General features: G+C 45.5%; 1 non-coding gene across 1 annotated transcript; it reads left to right on the top strand.

Annotated features, from left to right (window-relative positions):
* The first annotated feature begins 1,947 nt into the window (after positions 1-1,947).
* trnal-caa (transfer RNA leucine (anticodon CAA)) lies at positions 1,948-2,061 on the top strand. The gene is made up of 2 exons: positions 1,948-1,985; positions 2,027-2,061. It is a non-coding gene; the product is annotated as a tRNA-Leu (tRNA).
* The last annotated feature ends 7,840 nt before the right edge of the window (positions 2,062-9,901 follow it).

Below are 9,901 nucleotides of genomic sequence, written 5' to 3'. Positions count from 1 at the left end.
ACCACAATAGTTTAATTCTGCATCTGTCCTGACTGAAGTCAGCCGTGACATTTTCGCTGACTATTGACGCTACTTTTCCTGCTTTAGTCCATCCCGCTCTATCACTCTGAAACAAAGAAACTCAGTGATACTGAAATGCCAGACCGGACTCTTCTGCAACCAAGTCTCATTAACGGCTAAGTTACCATGATTCCAGGTTTTGATCCTAGCCCAGAGTTCATCGACTTATTCTCCGATACTTCTGCGACTGAAGTATACGCAGTGCAGAGCACTAGTCGTACCTTCCTGCCGTTGTGTGAGATCTTATCAAAATGTCGGTACAATCTCTCCGCTAACTGTTCTGGCACGCTCGTTCCCACCTCCCTACAAATGTTGTTTAAACTTAATCATGCAGCGCTAGCTAACCTTTGGCAGGATATTATCATTTCTAGTTCACGTGCAAATCATCTTTATCTATGGGTCTCAGATTCCCTGGAAGAGAGATCAATGATCGAAAAATCGTATGGCCTCCCTCCTGCACCAGACCATTAGCCACGTGTTAATCTGCATCATATTTCCTGTACTGGTCTGATAAGGACGCGGCACGAGTCGCTGTCAGAACCCCGAAGATCCTGCCCTACATCTCAGCACCTAAATCTCTGAATTTCCATTGCAGAAATTCGTCACTGTTCCTACCGATGTCATTGGCACCGAGCTGGAGCCAACCCCTGCCGACTCACGCTCCTACTGGAGAATGTTCAAGACTTAATCGAAATTGTCCCTGACCCTGGCACACGGAGGGCAACATACCATCCAGGAATCTGTTCTTCCCTTACCATTCTGAGTCACAGACCATACTCAGTGCCAGAGATCCGACCTCTATGTGTTTCCCCGTCCAGGTCATCCAACCAGAAACGGCATCCAGGTGTTGCTGACGGTGATGGCCATAGAGATAGTCTGCACTGGGTCTGTAAAACCTTTTTCCTCTTGATTGTCACCCAGTTTTCTGTGTCCTGCACCCTGGCTGTCCTATCACTCTATATGTTCCGGTCCATCACGTCCGAGGCTCTGAATGAACCGGAGTTCATCCAGATTCAACTCCAGCACCCCAGGGCGGATTGTTACACGCTGCAGCTGTGAGCACTTCCCGCAGGTGTCGTCATCAGGAACTCTGGAGGCCTCCCCGTCTTCCACATCCCGCGAGGAGCCTTTTATTGAGTCGATGGCATCCAGAGCCTGTCCCTGCCTTATTTTAATGTGTTCAGTACCGTTAACACTGGATCAGAGAACCTGAGCGAATTACGTTCTCTAAAGCGTCTCATCTCTCAGAAAGGCCGCTGCTCTGTCGTCCAAAACACATTGTTTCTGTTTCCTCTCCGACAGATTAAACATTGTTCTACAAGCCTGAACAACATTCTGACTGTAATAATTCATCCATGACGGAATGATGAAACAGACACAGGAGATCAAACGGCCTTTCTGCACGATGTCTTATGTTCTTGCGAAACTTGTCACATCTTCGCTTTCTTCCACAAGCATCAGATTATTGGGACTTGTCGTCTACATACCAGATTCCATCTGTAAAGCAGCGCTGCTCGGTATCATTGAAGAACCTGTAATCAGTTTCTGTTGACATTGTTGCGATCAACTCCCACCCAGTTTGCAGATTCAGTCCTGATTATTAACGTTTGTTTCTCTGCTTCCCTAAATGTAAAATTATTGAGTCTTCCAAGCATTCTCATCCATCTCAGCAAACATCCTTCACAAATTCTTGCCGAGACGCGTCTCACGAGTCTTCGATTTGGAATTGTTTTACAGCTTCACTTTCCACAGAAGTTGCCTAAACTGAGAAAATTGTAACACTCTCGCTTTCATTTCCGATTGGCAGGACGATATGTGTGATTGTGTGTATATAACTTTGCTTACAAGCCAGGCATTCATTCCGTTCACAAACACACATCAAAAGTTGTCAGGTTGGCCGAGTGGTTTAATGCGCTAGACTCAAGGAATGAAAGTCTTTCAGACAAACGGGAGTGTTCTGGTCTCCATCTGGGGTCGTGGGTTCGAATCCCACTCCTGACATAATTTGTCTTTAAGCATTCAATCGAGGCGATGTTATTTCTGCAAACAAACCCTGGGTTGTTGAGGTGGATTAGAAAAACTGTTGGAAGATAAGATTATGTTCTTGACACTGTTCATCGTATTACAATAGATCACCGTACACCGAACTGTGGGTAAGTGATTTATTCAGAAACAATTTCACGGTGAAGGATCTCGTCCCGAAATGCCGACTGCTTACGTCTGTCCATAGATGCAGCCTGGTCTGCTGAGCTCCTCCTGGCATACTCAGCTGATCAATATAGTTTCTAAAGTGAAATGATTGGTCGTCGGAATATTCAATGGGTGGGCATGTAGTGTACACTATCACCTTTTGATCAAAAGTCCGGTGTCGGATGGGTAGTAACTGTTCTTGAACGTGGTGGTGCGAGTCCCGAGGCTCTTGTACCATCTACCCAATGGCAGCAGCGAAAAAAGAGCATGGCAGGATGGTGACGACCTCTGACGGTGGATGCTGTTTTTCTATGACAGCGTTTTATGTGGATGTGCCTAATGTTTGGCAGTGCTTTTCCCGTGATGGACTGGGCAGAATTCAATAAACTTTTTAAAGATTTTCCTTCAAAGGTACGGTATTTCCGTACCACGTCTCAATGCAGACAGACAATATACTCTCTACGAAACATCTATAGAAGCTCATCAAGGTTTTTGATCTCATGCTGAATCTCCGCAGTCTCCTAAGAAAGCAAAGGATAAAGTCATTCCAACAATGTAGAGTTCCAGACGCGCCCCGCCTCTGATCCTTCAAGGAGAACTGGCTCAAAAACCTCTGGTTTTCCCTCTGCTGAAGACATGGTTTTGCCGACATAAAGTTATGGGGTGTTGGCACATCGTGTTTGAAACGATCCCCTCTTAGTTGAAATGTATGCCCTAAGAGAGGATCGTTTAAAGACTTGTAAACCCTGGAATGGAGATAACTTTTGCATGCACTACCAATATCTTTGCCTGAAAATCTAAGAAACGTCTGTCGGATTCCCCCTCACCTCCGATGGTCCAGAGAAAAAGAACAAGATTGACTAAACTCTCGTGATTGCACAAACCATCTATTTCAGGTAGCATCTTGGTGATGCTCTTCCGCACACTCTCCGAATCCTCGTCATCCTTTCTCTGGAGGATGGCCTGAACGGGGTGCAGCACAATCCCAGTGTTGTGATGCTGTACGCTCTGATTTTGCACATGCTCGCAACCTGAGAAAATGCATCACGTCCATATTCATTTAGAATCCCAGGATATGGAGTGTTTGTATGTATACCCTCTCATCAAAGCAGTCATTCAGACTATTCCGAAATTCAGCTGTTTATATGGCATGTGGAGAGAGTACTGCAGAGCGGTCAGGGTGGCCGAGTGGTCTAAGGCGCCAGACTTAAGGCGAGTAAGTCGCTTCCTATTAAACGCGAGTGTTCTGATCTCCAACTGGAGGCGTGGGTTCCAATCCCACTCACGACAAATACTCTGTTTTCCATGTGCTGTTTTTTATAATGTAATCACTGTAATTTTACTGCAGCGATCAAAGCGTGGTATGTTTGGGAGTATGAGAAAGACACAATTAACATAAAGATTTTGTTTTAGTCACAACAGAGAGCAGAACAACAGGTTACATGGGATTCGGGCTGCGGTGTTTGATGAGAAAGAGGCCTGTTTGAGAGTGTCTGCATCACCTTCTCAACCGCGGCTGTTTATTGGACAGAGTGACATCGGGGCCATTCAGACACGTTGCTGGTCTCTATATTGAAAAGGCATTTTACATCGACGTTCTCAAACGTGCATCTGCCGCGGAGCTCCGTAGCGTGCGCTTAACACCTTTCTGGATTTGGGAATATCGGATTGATCATTCTGGACTGGATTATATTCACTTTCCATTGTTTAACAGGCCACTCTTCCCTGTTTTGCAATGCAGATATTTTAAGTCGTACAGCATGGAAAATAGCCTTCGGCCCAATTGGTTCAAAGTTCAAAGCCGAAAGTAAATTTTGCATCACAGCATACCTGTATGCATATATCACCATTTGCAGCAATGAGATTGACATTCCTGCGGGCATCCAAGAAACACAATAAAATCCATGAAGGACCGCACTAACAGGACGGTCAAAACACTCAATGAGTACAACACAGCAATTTGTGCAAAGTCAAGTGATAGAATAATGGTAATAGCAATATTAATTGTTATTTTACGTAATAATCCAGGGCGACTATGAAGCTCACTGGAGTTTGTTTAGATTTAACCTCTCTCAGAGACAACCAGATGAATTACACATTGACAGAGGATCGAATATGCACGATTTGAAATTATTCACGTAAAGCTGAAACACAATACATATAGTAAATATGATTTCAAAAGCTATAAAAACAAAATCTGGACAAAATAAGCGTATTAGATTAAACATAAAGAGAGTTGCATTTGAGGTTGCATAATATATAACGGAACTGCAGGATACAGTACAACCGATGGATGAATACTCTTATTTTATGTGTTAATGACTTGGATGCTGGAATTGATGATCATACGGATAGGTTTGTGGTCTAGATGAAGATAGGTGGAGGTGTAGGAAATTGGAGGAAGTAGAAAGTCTACAAAAGGACAGAGGAAGATGAGGAGAATGGGCAATGAAGTGGCAGACATAAAACACTGCCACAAAATGTATGGTGCTGCACTTGAGCAGAAGAAATAAAATGGAAGGCTATTTTCTCATCGCAGAGAAAATTGGAAAATCTGAGGTGCAAAAGGACTCAACGTTGTTCGTCCAGCATTCCCTGAAGGTGAACATGCAGGTTGCGAAAGTGGTGAGGAAGGCCAATGCGATGTTCGCGATCATTTCCAGAGGAATGGGGTATGGATGCAGCGATGGAATTTTCAGGTTTTAAAATGCACTGTTGAGGCCTTACCTCGAGTATTGTGAGCAGTCTGGAGCCCCTTGTCTGAGAGAGGTTGTGCTGTCACTGGAGACGGTTCAGAGGTGGTTTAGAAAATTATTCCAGGGTTGAAAGCTTTGTCATGCATGTGCTGGTTCTGGGTCTCTACTCAGGGGAATTCAGGAGAGTGAGTGGTTCGCGCATCAAATCACCCCTTGGAGAGCCTCTATTACTCGTGTCACCCAGCTGACTACTGGACCGTCTCTCCCGGTGTCTGTCACTTGTGTCTCCCGGCGGCTTAGGCGCTCCTGCTCCATGACTAAACTTAGCTTCCCTCTGTTTCATCAGCTGCGGATGAATGTCAGGAATCCCCGCTGGAACCAATCAGCGAGACCTCTCTCGGAAATAGATGCCCTCGGTTCCTCTAATACTGTGGCAAGTACTCTTGGAGAAATCAAACTCAGAACTGCAAGTGGAAAAGGCGTCTTCACGTTCCAACACGTTATCAGTTAATCTCCATTTCCCTTCCTCGAACATTTCAGCAAATTTAGGTTTTCCGGTCGCTCTAGCTGCTCCCAGAATGTAACATGACAGGTTTCGACGGGATGCACCTCACAGTTTCTCCTTTCCGCTCATAATCCTACTTAGCAGGAACTTGAACCTCCTTAAAAGCAGCTCTGAACACATGGTGAATGGACAAAGTGCTCAAAAAGTTCTCTCTACTTCTCTCTTTGCTTGCTCCTTGGAACCTTCTCACAAGAATAAAAAAGTTCCATCCGTTTCCATAGTCTCAGTTACTCCAACATCTGCTTCCATAAATGCCAGCTTCAACGAAAAGTAGCCATTGTATGGGTATTTATCAGTACTAAGCCCCAGAATTCCACGGGCACTAACAGGCACCAGTGGACACGGTTTGAAAATGACACTAGAAGACACTAGACAACAGGATATGACAGCACAATACAGACCCTTCGGCGCTCGATTTTGAGCCAACCCATAAATGTATTTCATCCATTTGCCTGTGCAAGAGGCTCTTAAATACCCCTAATGTTTTAGACTCCACCACAATCCCTGGCAAGTCATTCCAGGCACTCACAACCGTCTGTGTAAAAAAATGTCTCCATAAACTTCTAGCCCTTAAATTAACTGTGTATGCATGCCCTCTGGTGTTTGCTATTCGTGCCCTGGGAAACAGGTACTGGCTAGCACCTTATCTATGCCTCTCATGATCATGTAGACCTCTATAAAGACCCCTCTCATCCTTCTATGCTCCAAAGAAAAAAGTCCCAGCTCTGCTAATCATGCCTCATAACACTTGTTTTCCAATCCAGCCAATTTCTCTGTAAATCTCCTCTGCACCCTCTCCATAGCTTCCACATCCTTCCTATAATGAGGTGACCAGAATGGAATACAATACCCTAAGTGTAGTCTCACCAAAGTTTAGTAGAGTTGCAACATGACCTCTCTACTCTTGAACTTAATCCCCCTATTAAAGAAGCCTAGCATCCCACAGGCCTTCTTAACTATTCTATTAATCTGTGCAGCGACCGTGAGGGATGAATAGATTTGAACCCCAATGATCCTCTGTTCATACACACTCTAAAGTAACCGACCATTAACCCTGTGCTCAGCCTTCTGGTTTGTCCTTCTAAAATGCATCATCGCACACTTAATCGGATTGAACTCCATCTGCCACTATTCTGGCCAACTCTGCTTCCTGTACATACCCTCTTGTAACCTTCGACAATCTACATCTCCATCCACAACTCCTCCAAACTTCGTGTCATCCGCAAACTTACACACCCATCCTCCTGCGTCTTCATCCAGGTCATTTATAAACATCACAAAGAGCAGGGGTCCCAGGACTGATCCTTGCAGCACTCCACTAGTCACCGACCTCCAGGCAGAATACTTTCCTTCCACAACTCCAGTAACCATTTTTTAATCCAAACAGCAAGGATCCACTGATCCCATGCCTCATGAATTTCTGGATGAGTCTCTCGCGGAGTACCTTGTCAAATGCCTTGTTAAAATCGATGTCGACGACATCTACCGCCCTACCCTCATCAATTTATTTTGTTACCTCTTCAAAAAACTCAATTGGGCCCGTGAGGCACGATCTTCCCTTCATAAAGCCAGGTCGACTATACTTGAGGAGTCTGTACTTCTCCAAATGCTCGTAGATCCTATCCTTAAGAATCCTTACCAATGGTTTGCAGACCACCGACGTAAGACTCACTTGTCTATACCAGGTCTCACTAGGTTTCTCTGTTACCTTTTTTAACAAGGAAACTACATTAGCCGTTTTCCAATCCTCCGACACCTCCCCTGCAGCCAAAGAGGATTCAAAGATCCTACTGCTCCAGCGATCTCTTCTCTCAATGCCACAGCAACCTGGGGTATATCTCGTCCGGACCTGGGGATTTGTGGTTTTTAAAAAGATCCAACACTTCTTCTTCCTTAATCTCCACATTCTCCAGCATATAGGCCTGTTCTATTTCGACCTCACCCTGATCAAGATCCTTTTCACTTATGAATACTGAAGCAAAGTATCCATTTAGTAACTGTCCAACCTCCTGCGCCTCCAGGCACATGTTGACCTCTTTATCCTATTGCGGGCCCATCTTCATTCTTGTCATCGTTGCTCTTCACATACGCATAGAACACCTTGGGGTTTACCTTAATCCTAGACGCCAAGGCCTTCGTATGCCCCCTTCAAGCTCTCCTAAATCCTTTCTTAAGCTCCTTCCTGGCTACCCAATATTTCTCATGAGCCTCTCCTGCTTCCTGCTTCTTATATCGAACATATGCTTTCTTCTTTCTCTTGACGAGTTGCCTCGTTTTGTCAGACATGGTTCCCTTTTTCTACCACTTTTTCCTTGCCTCAGTGGGACAAACCTCTCCTGAACCCAGCCCAAGTGTTCCCTAAACTTCCTTCACATTACTTCTGTGCTTTCACCTTTGAACATCTGTTTCCAATTTACTCCCACTAGTTCCTGCCTCATCCCTTCAGTTAGCCATTCCACAGTTAAGCACTTTCCCATTGGCTGTTTATCCTTTTCCATAGCAATTCTGAAGCTAAGGGAGTTGAGGTCACTCTCACCAAAATGCTCTGCCACCTGATCAGGTTCATTACCTGTAACTAGATCCAGTATGGTTTCTCCTCTCATCAGCCGGTCCACATACTGTATCAGGAATCCTTCTTGAACACACCTGACAAATTCAGCCCCATCTATCCCCCGTGCAGTCAGGTGGTGTCAGTCAATATGAGGGAAGTTGAAATCACCCATAAGTACAACCCTGTATTTCCTGCACCATTCTAAAATCTGCCTGCTTATCTGCTCCTCGGTGTCCGAAGGGCTAGTTGGGGGCAGATAGACTACTCCCAGCACACGTGATTGTCCCCTTCCTATTTCTGACTGCCACCCACACCGACTCAGTGGACACTCCCTCTGCAGCGTCCTCCCTTTTCTATAGATGTGCAACTATCCCTGACCAGTACTGCTACTCCCCCCCCCGCCCTTTCTACCTCCCACCTTATTCCTTTTAAAACACCTCAACCTCGGTACCTCCATCAGCCAATGCTGTCCTTCCTTCATCCAGGTTTCAGTAACGGCCAGTGTCATAACTCCACATACTGATCCATGCTCTAAATTCATCCACTTTATTCCTAACACTCTAAGCATTGAAATAGACAAACTAGGTTAAACCCTCTCCAACAGCTCTAACAAACCTGGCCGCCAGGATATTGGTCCCTTTCCTTTTCATGTGCAGCCGGTCCACTTTGTACAGGTCAGACCTTTCCCAGAAGAGATCCCAATGTTCCAGAAGTCTGAACCCCTGTCCCCTGTACCAACTCTTCAGCCACCCATTCAACTGCCATGACTTCCAGTTCCTACTCTCTCTGCCTGAGATTACCCCCCTTGCTTTTTACCTTTTATACTAACTCTCTATATTCCTTCTTCAGGACCTCATCCTTACTCCTATCTATGTCATTGGTCCCCACTCGGACCACAGCTGACTGCTCACCCTCTTTCCTGAGAATACCGAGAACTCGATCCAAGATATCACGACCCTGGCACCAGGGAGGCAACACACCATCCAGGATTCTCGATCTTTCCCACAGAACCTTCTATCAGTCCCCCTAACTATCGAATCCCCAATCACTACTGCTCTCCTCTTTTCCCTCCTTCCTTTCTCAGCAAAGGGGCCAGTCACTGTGCCGGAGACACGACCACTACAACTTGTCCCTGGTAGGTCATCCCCACCAACAATCTCCAAAACATAAAACTTAATGTTGATGGGAACGGCCACAGGGGTGCTCTGCTCTCTCTGTCTATTCCCCCTCCCTCTCCGGATAGTCACCCAGTTAGTTACCTGTCTCCTGACTTTTAGGGGAGACTGTCTCCCCGAAACTTCGATCTATTACTGCCTCTGCCTCCCGAATGATCCGAAGTTCATCCAGCTCCAGTTCCCTAACTCAGTTTGACAAGAGCTGAAGCTGGATGCTTCTGTTGCTGGTGTAGTCATCAGAGACAATTGTGCTGTCCCTGACTCCTGCATCCTACAATCGGAGCACTGGACTACCCTATCTTCTGCCTCCATCACCAACTCCTAAGTTAATTAAATTAACTTAATTAAATTAAATTAATAAACCCACTGGGAGCAAGTTCGTCCTCCGCCTCTGCTCGCCAAAACCTCTCGAGTCAAAGCCTCAAAGCTCCACTGCTGCTCAGGCCCCACTCATTCACTGGCCGCTCCAGTTGATCTACCCCGCTTTTTATTTGTTTGTTGAGCTATTCAATTTACGATTACCCAATCAGACTGCTTGGTCACATGACCTCGATTGCCCAATCAGCTGCTTTCTGCTGAGTCTGAACTACTCAAATCTTTTCATTATTATTGTCCAAAATAACAAGCGTACATCAAAGTAAATAACACTTACAATGCGTCAAGG

This window comes from Hypanus sabinus, unplaced genomic scaffold (assembly GCF_030144855.1).
Source record: "Hypanus sabinus isolate sHypSab1 unplaced genomic scaffold, sHypSab1.hap1 scaffold_53, whole genome shotgun sequence".
NCBI lineage: Eukaryota > Metazoa > Chordata > Chondrichthyes > Myliobatiformes > Dasyatidae > Hypanus > Hypanus sabinus.
The sequence above is the reverse complement of the archived record's forward strand: the minus strand, read 5'-3'. Positions and strand labels throughout refer to the sequence as shown.